We start from the raw sequence: 14,812 nt of genomic DNA on the forward strand, positions 1-14,812 counted from the left end.
CTTTGACCAACCAGATCCAATGATACTAATATACACTGTAAATCTGCTTGTAACTTGTTAAAAGTGTCCGTCTTCTCTCCCCTACATGGGGCTGGTAACAAGGTTACTTTACTGTAGCTTCTGAGATGGGGGGAGGGGGGTTATGGCCTTTTGGTGACCCACTTCCTGGATGAAATAGGTCCTCCAGAATCAGCCCTGGGAAGGACTTGTACTTCTCTCTCTTCTCTCTTCTCTCTCTCCCCTTGGAAAATCATCAACTCTCTGGGAGGAAAAAAACAACCTTGTTGACTCTTCTTTTTTTGATTTTAATTTTTTATCCATTTTTGTTAGTGATTTAATAATGTTTAACAAGCTTGTAAGATAACAGGGCTATAATTCACACACTTCCCACCACCAGAGTTCTGTGTCCCATCCCCTCCACTGGAAGCTTCCCTATTCTTTATCCTTCTGGGAGTACGGACCAAAATTCTTTATGGGGAGCAGAAGGTGGAAGGTCTGGCTTCTGTAACTGCTTCTCTGCTGAATACAGGGTTTGGCATGGGGATCCATACCCCCAGCCTGTATCTATCCCTAGTGGGGTAGGTCTCTGTGGAGGTGAGATTCTGGGACACATTGGTGGGGTCATCTGCCCATGGAAGTCAGGATGGAATCCTAATAGCATCTGCAACTACTTGGCACCTTACTGCTTTTTCTTAACTTTTTGGGAAAAGATGAACAACAAACTACTCTGAGATTCTTTTTTTTTTTTTTTTTTTTAGGAACAAGGGATTAATATTGCTTGTCTCACAGAGTTATAAGTGTTTTTCTTTAAAAAAAATTTTTTTTGCTTGAATTCTTAAAATCTTTGACAATGATCAAAGTGATCATCATGTATTCAATAAAACCTCATTTTTCTCAATTCTTTTTAAAACTATAGTTTCACATTTGTGAATCTCAAGTGTGAGTGAAAGACAACATATATTCCAAATAAATTCATTGGTCCCCGTTCAAACTTAGCATCTGGTAGAGATCATTTTGTTCCTTTCAGAATTTATTCCTTTCAAATTTCTATTCATAGTTACATAGACTTAAGCGCTGGGTGAATCTGTACAGATCAGATCAGATCAGTCATCTCCTGAATTTACATTTAAATACACTAAGGAAAGACAAATCTATTGGGATTATAAATGCATTCAATGTTCCAGAGACTTATCCCTCATTAAAGTAATTTTTTTTTTCTTATACAATGAACTTGGTGGGGGCTGGGCAGTGACACTCGCAGTGGAGTGCTCGTGTCCCCAGTTCAGGTTCTTGCTCCTCACCTGTAGGATGGCGGCTTCACAAGTGGCGAAGCAGTGCTGCAGGTGTCTCTCTGTCTCTCTCCCTATCGAGGCCTCCCTCTCCTCTCAGTTTCTCTCTGTCCTATCAAATAATAATTGAAAAATGGGTAGGAGAGGCAAGGAGAAATGGCACCAAAAGTGATGAAGTCCTTGTATGGGCAGCAAGCCCCAGAGATAACACTAGTGACAAACAAAATCGGGAAAAAAAACAAAAACAAACAAACGAAACTGTAGTCAGGACCCAGCAGTGGTTTAACAAGTAACCAAACCTGAGGGGCCAGGCTCAACACTCTGAGCGTTTTTTTTCTCTCTCTCTCTCTCTCTTTCTCTCCCTCTTTTTTTCTTCTCTTGTCCCTTTTCTGTCTTTATTATAACAAATGTTTCCAATTTAAAAAATATCATCAGGGGGCCGGGCCGTTAAGCGTACATGGCATCAAGCACAACGACTGGCTAAAGGATCCCGGTTTGAGCCCCCAGCTCCGCACTTGCAGGGAGGGTCACTTCACAGGCGGTGAAGCAGGTCTGCAGGTGTCTTTCTCTCCCCCAACCCTGTCTTCCCCTCCTCTCTCTCTTTCTTTCTGTCCTATCCGATAACAACAAAAATAGCAACAATGACAATAATAACAAGGGCAGTAAGGGCAACAAGAAAAAAAAAATGGGGGGAAAAATCAGTAAAAGAAAAAAAACGAAACCGACATCAGTATTATTTACAGCACCTGAATTTACATTTGCATCATCCGATCTGGTATCGTCTCTTCTGTGGCGCTTTCCTGACTCTAAAGAGATGATACATTTGCATATGTGCAGAGGCTTCTTGAGATGCCAGAATTCGCACAATAACCTTTCAGCCCCTTTCACAGAAGGGCATGTGGCCACATTTCCAGCACAGAGTGAAAGAGGAGTCCATGATGAGGAGCTTGAAGATGTACAGTTGAATGCTAATGCTGAAATAAACGCAGTAGTTATTGATTCTTCCATCCAGCGCATTATCTGTTTACTGTGTCCTAGAGTGCTAGGAGCTGGGATTAAACTGGTGAACGAAAGACATAAGCCCTTTCCATTTCATCATCTCTAGATCTCTGCTTTAGGGACCATCACGTTTCTCTTTCACAGTTCTACTTATTGAGATGTTTGTTTATACTTTGATTTTATGTTGATTCACCCCCCCTTGATAGACAGAAATATTTTTAAATTTTTATTTATTAATGAGAGAGATAGGAGAGGGAGAGAGAGAGAGAGAGAGAGAGCCAGACATCACTCTGGTACATGTGCTGCCAGGGATCAGACTGGGGTCCTCATGTCTGAGTGTGAAAATTCTTTATCCACTGTGCACTATCTCTCAGACAGAGACGAAAGGCTCTTTTGGTCATGTTTAAAACTCTTTTATGAAACTTTCAGGAGTTCTACTTCTACAACAGTGGTGCAAAGAGCTTTATGGTCATACTCCTCAGAGAAAAAAACTGATTTTTTTTATTGCCACCAGGGTTATTGCTGGGGCTTAGTGCTGGGAAGCAGCCATTTTATCCATCTCTCTCTCTCTCTCTCTCTCTCTCTCTCTCCATATATATATATAACTGGACAGGACAGAGAGAAATTGAGAGGGGAGGAGTAGATAGAGAGGGATTCGGGGGGCAGGCAGTGGCACACCTATTTAAGCATACACACTACAGTGCACAAAGACCCAGGTTCAAATTCCTGGTCCCCACCTGTAGGGGGAACTTCATGAGTGGTGAAGCAGAGCTGCAGGTGTCTGTCTTTCTCTCTTTTTTTAATGCATAGTCCTCGGGCCTTTTATACTGAGCAGGTCTGAAGGTGATCCATAATTTCAGAGAGTCAGCGGAAAGCTCCATTTGTGTTTCCCATGTTAATTGGATCCTTTGAGCTTGAATCCCAGAGGAGATCTGTGCGCTACATGCAGAAGACGTCGGGGTGTTTTCCTTTTGGCTCTCAAAGGTCAGGCAGTAAGCTTTAGACATGCTGAGGGGATCTAACTTCTTTTGAGGTGTGAAATTTTTAGTTTAAGAGATTTTTAGGGGCTGGGTGGTGGTGCAACTGGTTGAGCACACGTATTATCATGCACAAGGACCCACATTTAATCCCCTGGTCCCCACCTGCAGGGGGGAAGCTTTGCGAGTGGTGAAGCAGTGCTGCAGGTGTCTGTCTCTCTCCCTCTCTATCACTCTCTTGATTTCTGGCTGTCTCTATCCAATAAATAATGATAATAAAAATATTTTTTAAAAAGAGATTTTTAGAAACTTGCCAAATGAGGTATCTGTCACCTTGATGGCGTCACGATTATTGTTGAATGAACAGACAAATAACAGCTATTCTACTGCCTGGCTCCCCCTGCCCCGAGTCCTGCCAATAACTGAATGCAAGGGAAGCAAACTGGAAGGAAGTGTTTGGGGGGTTTTAAGCTATATTTTCAGCATGAATGAATAACCTTTGGGATCTCTGCCACTCAAGCCATTCAATCTAGTGGAAATTGAATCTCAGAAGAACTATGGTCCATTCTTAGCACAATTTCTTTTTTTTTAAGTATTTTATTTTATTTATTCCCTTTTGTTGACCTTATTGTTTTATTGTTGTAGTTATTATTGTTGTTGTCGTCGTTGTTCGATAGGACAGAGAGAAACGGAGAGAGGAGGGGAAGACAGAGAGGGGGAGAGAAAGATAGACACCTGCAGACCTGCTTCACCGCCTGTGAAGCGACTCCCCTGCAGGTGGGGAGCCGGGGTTCGAACCGGGATCCTTATGCCGGTCCTTGTGCTTTGCACCACCTGCGCTTAACCCGCTGCGCTACAGCCCGACTCCCGTCTTAGCACAATTTCTAAAGGACACAAGATCCCAGAACTTACTGGTGGAAAATATTAACCCTGATCTATTGTGTAATAGCAGGTATGGAAATGGAAGGCAGGCCACATCTCCCCGATATGATGCCTTTCCTTATCACCTGCATCTCCTTTGAAACCAAAGACACCCAGGTAGCCTTAGGGTGTGTCTATTGAAATGATCTCCATTTACTTCATTGGTTCTTTTCTGTTTTTGTCTCTCAAAGATCTGGAAGCTACACTCCAGAAGTCTCTCTTTTTTTTTTTAATTGATTTAATAATGGTTGACAAGACCATAGGATAAGAGGGGTACAATTACACACAGTTCCCACCACCAGAAGTCCACATCCCATCTCCTTCACTGGAAGCTTTCCCATTCTTTATCCCTCTGGGAGTATGGACCCACGATTATTATGGGGTGCAGAAGGTGGGAGGTCTGGTGTCTGTAACTGCTTCTCACTGGACATGGGAGCTGGCAGGTAGATCCATACTCCCAGCCTGTTTCTATCTTTCCCTAGTGGGGCAGAGCTCTGGGGAGGTGGGGCTCCAGGACATACTGGTGAGGTCATCTGTCCAGTGGAATCAGGCTGGTATCATGGTAGCATCTACAAGTTGGCGGCTGAGAAAACCATTAAGCTATAAAGCAGAACAATTTGTTTAATAACCAGGAATGTAAAGGTAAAACTATAGCAGATGAGTTTTAGTATCTCCATTTATTAAAGGCTAGTAGGCCTATTTTAGGTATATTCTCGGGATCCAGACTTTTTTGCCTGAACCTGCCAGCTAGCATGCAGGTGGGCTACAGGTATTGTCTAGGGTGATGGTGTCAGAGTTGGAAACAGGACTAGAAACTCCAGAAGTCTTTACAATTTACTGCCACAAAACAGATTCATCCTTTCCACAGAAGGAAGTTATTTTACCTCAGAGAAACACTTCCCACTCCCTTCTCAATTCCAGTGACTTGGGTAAGGTTAAGCCAGTTCCAGACTTCAGAAAGTGCCCTTGGACTTCAGATATAGCTTTCTTTCTTATCATTTTTAAAATATTTATTTAATTATTATTAGATAGAGAGAGAGAGCAATTGAGAGGGTAGGGGAGACAGGGAAGGGGAAAGAGAGAAACACCTGCAGCCCTGCTTCAACACTTGTGAAACTTTCCCCCTATAGGTGGGGACCAAGGACTTAATTAACCCTGGGTTCTTGCAAGCTATAATACGTGAGCTTAGCCAGGTGTGCCACTACCTGGCCCCAAATAATTTATTTTATTAACTTTATTTATTTTATTTGATAGGACAGAGAGAATTTTACAGAGGAGAAGGTGACAGGAAGAAAGACCAAGAAATACCTGTAGCCCTGCTTCGCCACTTGTGAAGCTTCCCCCTTGCAAGTGGGAACACAGGGCTTGAACCTGGGTTCTTCTGTACTGTGATGTGTGTGCTTAGCCAGGTGTGTCACCACTGTTGGGCATTATGCCAGCTCCCCTGCATTGCTTGATGCTATGGCCTATTTACATAATCATTGTTTTGCCTGAAAGATCCCCACCCATGCCTGCAGGGTACATTAATCCCACCAGCCTTCTACCTTCCCAGAGTGCCTTGTTTTCTCCACCTCCTTTCCTAGCCAATCCCGTTCCTGACTTGTCACTTCCGTTTTTACCCTGTAAATCCCGCTGCTGCTGTTCTTGGTTTCGCCCTCTTTCTCTTCCATGTCCCGACCTGGAGAAGGGCTGGTGTGCATAGTGGGAGGTGGCCATTTTGCTAGCTCCACATGGCCTAAACCCGCTGTGATCATACCTGACTCTGGAGCATCCACATCAATAAAGAATTGTATTACCACACAGCCACACAGCCACGAGTTCCTCGTCTCTCTCTCTCTCTCTCTGGCAAAGCTAGCCTGGCATACCACCTGGCCCCTCATCCCCTCCTTTTTTTTCCCTCTCACTGTCAACTAGGGTTATTACTAGGACTGAGTGCCAGCACTACAAATCCACTGCTCCTGGCAAACATTTTTCCCCTTTATTTTATTCCATAGGTTAGAGTGAAATTAAGAAGAGAGGGGAAGAGAGAAAGATAGACACCTGCAGAACTGCTTATGGAGGGTCTCTTTTGCAAGTGGGCAGTGGGGGGCTGGAACCTGGATCCTTGCACACAATGATGTGTGCCCTTACCCGTGTGCGACACTGCCTGGTCCCCAGATATAGCTTGTTAGTTGATCCTGAGTCAGTGAGTCATAATGAACGATCTGTGATAAGCAGTCTTCTTCTTATTTATTTATTTGTTTATTAATTTTGCCTTCAGGGTTATCCCTGGGGCTCAGTGTCAGCACTAGGAATCCACTGCTCCTGGTGGCCATTCCAACCCCTGTTTTTAATTTTATTCGATAGGCCAGAGAGAAATTAAGAAGGGGGGGGGTGATAGAGAGGGAGAGAGAGAAAGAGAGACATCTGCAGACTTGTTTCAACGCTCCTAAAGCGTTCTCCCTGAAGGTGAGGAGCGGGCACTTGAATGCTGGGTCCTTATGTGGGTCCTTGCATTTAGTACTAGGTGTGATTAAAAGGATGCACCCCCCAACCCTTACTATCTCTCTCTCTCTTTTTTTAAACATTTTTTATATTTATTTATTTTCCCTTTCATTGCCCTTGTTGTTTTTTATTGTTGTTGTAGTTATTATTGTTGTTATTGATGTCGTCATTGTTGGATAGGACAGAGAGAAATGGAGAGAGGAGGGGAAGACAGAGAGGAAGAGAGAAAAACAGACACCTGCAGACCTGCTTCACCACAGGTGAAGCGACTTCCCTGCAGGTGAGGAGTCGGGGGCTCAAACCGGGATCCTTCTGCCAGTCCTTGTGCTTTGCGCCACATGCGCTTAACCTGCTGCGCTACTGCCCGACTCCCACTATCTCTCTTTATCCTGAGAATTTTTAGGTAGTTGGAGCACTGCTGTCATATTGCTGGATACAGAGATACAATCGTCTAAAACAGACAAGAAACCCTAGATCACTGCAGTTCCAGCTACAGGTGAAACTGTAGTCCCCAATGGACAGAACAACCTGGCAGGTCCCTTAAGCTTAGTTGACTAGACTTTGATAAGTTGAATTAGGAAAAAGATAATAAGTTTCCATCCTCTGCTTGCAGGGACTGTTTTTGCAAGGAGCAGTTACTACATGCAAACTATGTGAAAAGTCAGAGGTCATAGACTGCAAGTCCACACTCTGACTTCATTCCTACTTGTCTTTCAGAACTACCAGAAAAGTTTTAGAATGAAATCCATACAAAAATTCACTATGGTCCAAGAAACTCAAATCCGCAGTCTTCTGGTCCTGCACCCATGTCCTCAATTTCTAGACCTGCCTGCCACCTATATAAATTGTTCTGAAAGCTAAAAAACAAACAAACAAACAAACAAAAAACCTGGAAGGTTAGTTGGAGAAGAGTCTCCATGCTCTGCTGTGTTCAAATTATAATAGGGCCTTCCTACCCTTGCAGACGCAGCTGTGACAAGGTTTGGTTTCCTGTGGCAATAGACAGAGATCAACATTTGGCTTCACAAGATGCCTGGGATTACATCCCAAATATACTCTTTTACTGGCTAAGATTCACATGCTTTACCTGCCATCCGTCACCCTTTATTTGAAACCACAGTGGACCCCTTTTTCAGTCTGGAGTTAAATACTCCTTTTTTTAAAAAAAAATTTTATTGGGGAATTGATGTTTTACATTTGACAGTAAATAAGATAGCTTGTATATGCATAACATTTCCCAGTTTTCCACATAACAGTACAACCCCCCCACTAGGTCCTCTGTCATCTTTTTTGGACCTGTATTCTTCCCTCCACCCTGGAGTCAAATACTTCTTTTGCTTTTCTAATTTTAATGGTTAAAATCTTTTATTTATTTATTTATTTATTTATTTAGGATAGAGATAGAGATAGAAATTGAAGGGAAAAAAAGAGAGAGAGAGAGAGTGCTATAGAACTGCTTCACTGCTTTGACTCTTTCCCCCACAGGAAGAGACTGGGGTTTATTTAAAGCCTGCTTATTTCTCATTGTAGCATGTGTGCTTTACCAGAGACACCACCGCCCTATTTTAATTTGTATACGGAAAATGTTTTGCAAGACGGTTTCACGTGTCAGGGAATGCAACATCAGTATCACGTGTTCCCCACATTTATGCCACCAGAATGCCGTCTCCCTCTATCAGCAGGCAGTGGGTCCTCAGACCCTTTTTAGCCCCTCCCATTAGTGTCCTCAGACCAGCTGATAAAGATCGAGGAGTTACTAATGTCTCACCCTATCTGTTCCCTTACTACATAAAGCTCACTCATAACTAAGTCATTTCACATTCATATGTCTCCTCCTGATTTATTTAGCAGTTTCCCCAGTTCCAGCTATGTTGTAGCAGAAGACAAGATCTCCCCTTCCCTGCAGTTGAATAAGCACTGTGTAAATAGACCACATCAGCCCTACTTATTCCTTTACTGTTGGACACTTGGGTTGTTTACAAGTATCTGTTGCCCTATACTTCATTTGATTAATTTATTATCATTATTTTAATCTTTTAAAAATATTTATTTGTTTATTTTCCTTTTTGTTGACCTTGTTGTTTTTTATTGTTCTAGTTATTATTGTTGTTGTTATTGATGTCATCGTTGTTGGATAGGACAGAGAGAAATGAAGAGAGGAGGGGAAGACAGAGAGGGAGAAAGAAAGACAGACACCTGCAGACCTGCTTCACCACCTGTGAAGTGACTCCCCTGCAGGTGGGGAGCTGGGGGTTCCAACCAGGATCCTTACACCGGGTCCTTGCACTTCGTACCACCTGCACTTAACTCACTGCCCTACCAACCAACTCCATATTTGATTAATTTATTTATCTACTTAACCAGAGCACTGCTAAGTTCCAGCTTATGGTAGTGCTGGGAATTGAACCTTGCCAGGAGCCATTTCTTTGCTTGATAGATGATAAGCTTTGAAACAATGGAAGCCCTCGAGACAAGTTTCATTTCCCCCTGGGCAGGCCATTTTCCCCTCAGGTAGACCATTTATCAGAAACAGTGACACAACCCATAGTTGTGGTAGCAAACATGATTTCATCCATTGTATGTTGTAAGGAACATTCCCCCTTTGAAGATTGCTCCCCCTCCTCCTCCTCCAGCACTTCCCCCCTCCTTCCCCAAAGCCTTATAATGCCTGTGTTCACAATAAAATTTACAGCTTGATCAGAAACTTGACTTGCTGTCGTTCTTCATGTCTCGTGTCCCTATCATTTCAGGTCTCATTGGGTTCCTAGCCCCTGCTCACCGCCCTGCTGGCCGGGGCATTCTGGCGCCCGAGCGTGGGGCAAAGAAGCCTTCTGGACCTAGAAACTCCGCTGATCGAGGGGGTAGGCCTACCCGAATTCACTGAGTCACCGCGGCCGAGGGGGTAATGCAAAGACTCGCATAGATCGCCACGGAGATACCCGACCGTGAGTCGCATCTGGAGGAGAGTGTCACAGCGGCTGAGGTAAGCAATACCATGGGACATGAATTCAGCAAACTATTTATTCATTAAAGAACTCAAGGAGTCACTCAAGACACGAAGAAATAGGGCTAAAAAGAAAGAATTAAAGAAGTTTTTAGATTATATTGGAAATATTTGCCCCTGGTTCCCCCAGGAAGGCACTATAGATGAGAAGCGTTGGAGGAGAATTGGTGACTGTTTTAATGATTACTATCAGTCTTTTGGTCCTGAACATGTACCTGTTTCTGCCTTTTGTTACTGGAATTTAATTAATGATATCTTAAAAATCTACAATAATCACCCTGATATTAAAAACCTTATTACAGAGGGTGAAAAGGTCCTCCGGCAACTTTCTCGTCCGCTGTCCAGGACAAAGACCCCATCTCCATGCCCTTCTGTGGTTATTGATCTTGATCCCCCAGTACCCAGTCAAAATAAAAGCCTCCCAGCACCCGATGAAAGTAAAAGCCCTGTTTCCCTCCCTACAGGTCCCTCCTCACTTACTAAAGTTCCCTTTATTGACCCTCCTATTGCTAATTCACATGAGGACGAAACCCAGCATTCTTTCCCCCACCTCTATCCAGTTTTACAAAACCTCCCACAAAACCCCCCCTCTCCTGAAGCACTTCCCGCAGCGGAGGATGAGGCTTTGCTAGAAAAAGAGGCTGCCAAATAACACAATCCTGATTGGTATCCTCCTCCCTTTAATCCCCCTCCCTATATCCATGCCCCCGCTCTCTAGCCTGACCCTCTCCTTGACTACCCCTCCGTCAGGAGGGCACGCTCAGGAGCCCTTACAGGAATTTCCACTCTCCGCAAGGTCCTTGCTGACCGGAGAGAGCAGCTTCAATTAATGAAAGAAATAGTGGCAGTTACAGAAGAACTTACATTTTTAGCCTCACCAAAAAACCTAAACCCAATCCCTAAAACTAAAGCTAAAACTAAACCATCCAAATCAAAACTGGTTTTGGCTTTCCCTGTTTCTCGGAGCCAGGCTCAAACTGGTTAACCCTAACCCCTAGGCTCTTCCTTATCCAGACTGCCTCCCTACACCACCGTCCCTCCGTTTTGTGCTCTGGTCCTTGACTTGGCCAATAATACTGATTAGACCACCAAGGCTAAAACTCAACTAGCACGAAAAACAGCTTCCCTTAGAAAATTAGTAGAGAAAAAAAAAAAAAAAAGAGAACATTTACAATTAGTTAAAAAACTGTGGGGTCTTGATTTGGCATTATCTTAAAACTAGTCAGCCAAAAAAAGATCCAGCTTTTTTCCCTCTACTCTCAGAAAGCTTAAAACCAGTTCTGAGTGAGATCTTATCTGGCTAACAAGCTATTCCTTAGAGAAAGAATGAAATCAATCAAACAAGATGTTCTCTTTAACTTAAAAGCTATTAATCAGAAAACCAGTACACACTTTTGATAGAAATTTAATGATTTGTTTCTTTAAAACTGTAAAATGTACCTTAGCTCAGAAAAAGAACTTCCAAAGATTTTTCTCTGCGTGGTGGTAAACTGAGCCCGCCTGTTCCGCCCTCACAGCCAATCATGGCACAGAGCTACTGCTTCACAGATTGGCAAAGACTGTAGTCAATCATTCCCTAGCCACTAAACGCCCCTCCTGGGGGGTAGATAGTCTGTGAGTTATGAATCCAAAAACCAAAGCGGTTTTTCAAAGGGAAATTTTTCTTTTCACCAAGAATGTATGTTTTAAGTCTGTGCTAACCTTGTTTTCATTAATGTGTGTTAACCCCTAAGTAACTAAAGTTTGTTTTAAGTTTTAAATAAGATTTAGTTAAGCTAAATGTGGTTTTAAAGATCCCGACTCATAGAGTTGGCACACCTTTACCAGAGTAAAATATAGGACAGTTTCATCCTTCTGATAGCTAATATCAGCATCAATTCATTAGTTAAAAGATTTTCTGAGATCTCTAGGCGTGGTAAAATGCCTCTATAGTCTCTCTCACTCTTGTGAGAATTGTAAATCTTACCAGCACCCCAATACCAACTGCCACTGTTTGTTAATTTAATTCCATGCTTGAACTGACTTTCTAATAACCCAGTCAGTGTAGAACAGTGGCCTTGCCAGGAAAAAAAAGGGTTAAACATATTCCTGGCCTGATAAAAAATTTTTCATTCAACAGGTGTTTTTCAACAAAATTATTTAGTGTAAAATGGTCATCTAAAAGAAATGTTAACAGTAAAAATTTATTTTAACATTTCAGCTATAAGGTTTATGTTAGCTTTTTAAGTTACCTATCCAAATCAAAGTGAAAGATCAATTAAGTTGTGTACCCACCCTTGTTCATAGCTGCCCTAAGGGTGTGATAGCTTTGTGATAAACAAAGATCCTAACAAAGTTTAACATTTTACTTAAAGTTGTTTTTAAGACTGGCTTGGGTTAGTAAAAGATAACACAATGGTTATGTTAATTATTTACATGCCAGAGGCTCTTGCGCTGGTTTTCCTCTTTATATCTTTCTGCTTTTAAAAATTATCTGGTTGGTTTTAAGACACTGCCAGAGGTTTATTCTTGATAAATTAAGGTAATACATTGTGCTTTTGGTCTGATAGAAGATTTGTTTTGGCAAACCCTGATTTAACAAAATTAATATTTTGAACATTTAAGCTATGAGGTTTTATTTTAGCCTTTTAAGTTGCCATATTAGAGTTCTAAGGAACAAAATCTATTAAGAGTTTTATATCTATGCTTACTCTTGATAGCCTTGTGATGAGTAAAGATCTTAGTAAACTAAAGTTATAGTATTGTACTTAAACTGTCTAATCAGTTTAAAATAATGCTAAAAAATGGTAAACATTTTATCATGTCAACACATTAGGTATTGACTTTCTATAACATATTTATATATTTTAATAAAGAGCCTTCTAAAATCATATGAAAGAACTCAAGCCAATTCTAACCATTAGATCATCAATTAAGTTGGTACAAGTTCTCTCCCTAAGTAAATAATTATAGGTACATCTGCACATGAAGAACTGACTGCTCATATGGTAAGATTTAAAGCTAAACATTTTTAATTTTTTATTTATGGGTGTGTGATGACTCCTAAAGTCACTCATATCCTAAAATTTTTCTCATTTTTTTACAAACCTCTTAAAAATTTTAACGCTTGACCTGCCATAATGAGAGCACTTTACTGGCTCCTGCATTGTTTAATTAAGATCCTGTTATTCAGACTTTTAAGATTAATCTCCATTGATAAAAGTCAATGCTCTCTGACAGATTGATGTAATTCACCTACCCATGTTTTGTAAACAAAAACTTTTTTTCTCAGTTGATATTTTTTCTAAATTTATGTGGGCTACAGCTCAAACAAACAAAAAAAAACCCTAAAACCCTTAAGCTTAATTAATAAAAAAAAGAAGGGGAGTGAACCCCCCAGTATTCAGTTGGCTAAAGTGTCAATGAAGTAACATACTAAACCTTTTTAATATTTACAAAAATTCGAATTGTCCATTTATTATATCTCATTGATAAAGCCACCCACTTTTCCAGTCACAGAGACATATTTCCTTTTTCTCTTTTTCAACACTGGATGTCCATGTTTGTTTTCCTTTTATTATGGTGGATGACATTGCTCTTGAAAAATCCACAGAGTCCCTGTTGGCAAGTCCTTACCACAAAGGACGCCATGGCAGTGTACACTCCAGCTAACCTCACCAGCCTATCCAAGTCTTCTCTTTCTGCTGACCTACCACTGCTGACTTCATCTTTGCATATTTATTGACTGCTCACTTTTTTCAAAATGTTCCTAGATGTTCAAGGAACCTCACCTTAACTTCTAATGTGTATGTACTTCCTCTGTGTTTTGGTAAACACCACCCTATATTTTCATGTCAATTCTTCTCTACCTGGTCCTTGCCTCCTAGTTTTGCTTGTTCCACAGCTGACTCTCTATGAAGAAGAAAAATTTCATCAGTTGGCGCTGACCAGACCAGACGTGCTGTGTTTCTTCCCCTGGACATCACATCCACTGACTGCTTCCCTTAGACTTGCTGGTGGCACGCTAGGACACTCTATATATTCCTCCCATGAATTTTCTGACAAATTACAACAGCTTATAGACTCCACCACAAATAGTCTTGAGTCACTACAGAGCCCCTTATGTGACCCCTTATTAGTCTTTTGTTAATTATTATCTTAAGACCCTTTATTTTTAATAAGATTACTGATTTTATAAAACGGCAGATTGACTCCTTGGCATCAAAACCTTTGCAAATTCATTATCACAGACTTGATTTGGCTGATAGAGGCCTGGCTGAACCTCCTTTTCGGATGGCATAAAACTCAGAATTATGCACTGAGACATCCAACCTTGGCAGGGAAAAGACACCAGTAAGGGGTGCAAGGCAAAGCACTGCAGGGGGAGGACCCTATAGTCCGCCTCTGAGTCCCCTGTGAAGCAAACCTGATTTGCATGGAGGTTGGTGTCAGCAACAAAAAATCATTTCCCTGGAAACTGTGGCTCTGCCTCCCCTCCCCAAAAAGACACCGAGAGCCTTATAAGATGCGGGAAGGTTGGTTTCTGCACCCACCCCGCGGGAGGAATCGGGTCAATACTTCCCCCCTCTGGTTATACCTGCTGTTCAGGTCCCTGCTCCTCACCTCAACTACCTGCCTCAAGTTAAATTATAACGAAGGGATGAGATGCCAGGAGCCATTTCTCTGCTTGATAGATGATAAGCTTTGAAACAATGGAAGCCCTCGAGACAAGTTTCATTTCCCCCTGGGCAGGCCATTTTCCCCTCAGGTAGACCATTTTTCAGAAACAGTGACACAACACATAGTTGTGGTAGCAAACATGATTTCATCCATTGTATGTTGTAAGGAACATTCCCCCTTTGAAGATTGCTCCCCCTCCTCCTCCTCCAGCACTTCCCCCCTCCTTCCCCAAAGCCTTATAATGCCTGTGTTCACAATAAAATTTACAGCTTGATCAGAAACTTGACTTGCTGTCGTTCTTCATGTCTCGTGTCCCTATCATTTCAGGTCTCATTGGGTTCCTAGCCCCTGCTCACCGCCCTGCTGGCCGGGGCAGAACCTGTGACCATGGAGCCTCTGGTCTGAATGTCTTTATCATGACCATTATGCTGTCTTCTTGGCTGTAGAGCCATATACTTTCGAGTTGCCCTTTATGCCAG

The 14,812-nt window shown here is 42.0% G+C and overlaps 1 long non-coding RNA gene across 1 annotated transcript in view; it reads left to right on the top strand.

Annotated features, from left to right (window-relative positions):
* LOC132540822 (uncharacterized) overlaps positions 1 to 13,584 on the top strand; it is a 478,519-nt gene extending 464,935 nt beyond the window's left edge. Inside the window, exon 2 of the long non-coding RNA XR_009551946.1 lies at positions 13,436 to 13,584. This is a non-coding gene — a long non-coding RNA (uncharacterized LOC132540822). The remainder of the gene's footprint in view (positions 1 to 13,435) is intronic.
* Positions 13,585 to 14,812: the final 1,228 nt, after the last annotated feature.

Source organism: Erinaceus europaeus, chromosome 10 (genome assembly GCF_950295315.1).
Source record: "Erinaceus europaeus chromosome 10, mEriEur2.1, whole genome shotgun sequence".
NCBI classification, from domain to species: Eukaryota; Metazoa; Chordata; class Mammalia; order Eulipotyphla; family Erinaceidae; genus Erinaceus; species Erinaceus europaeus.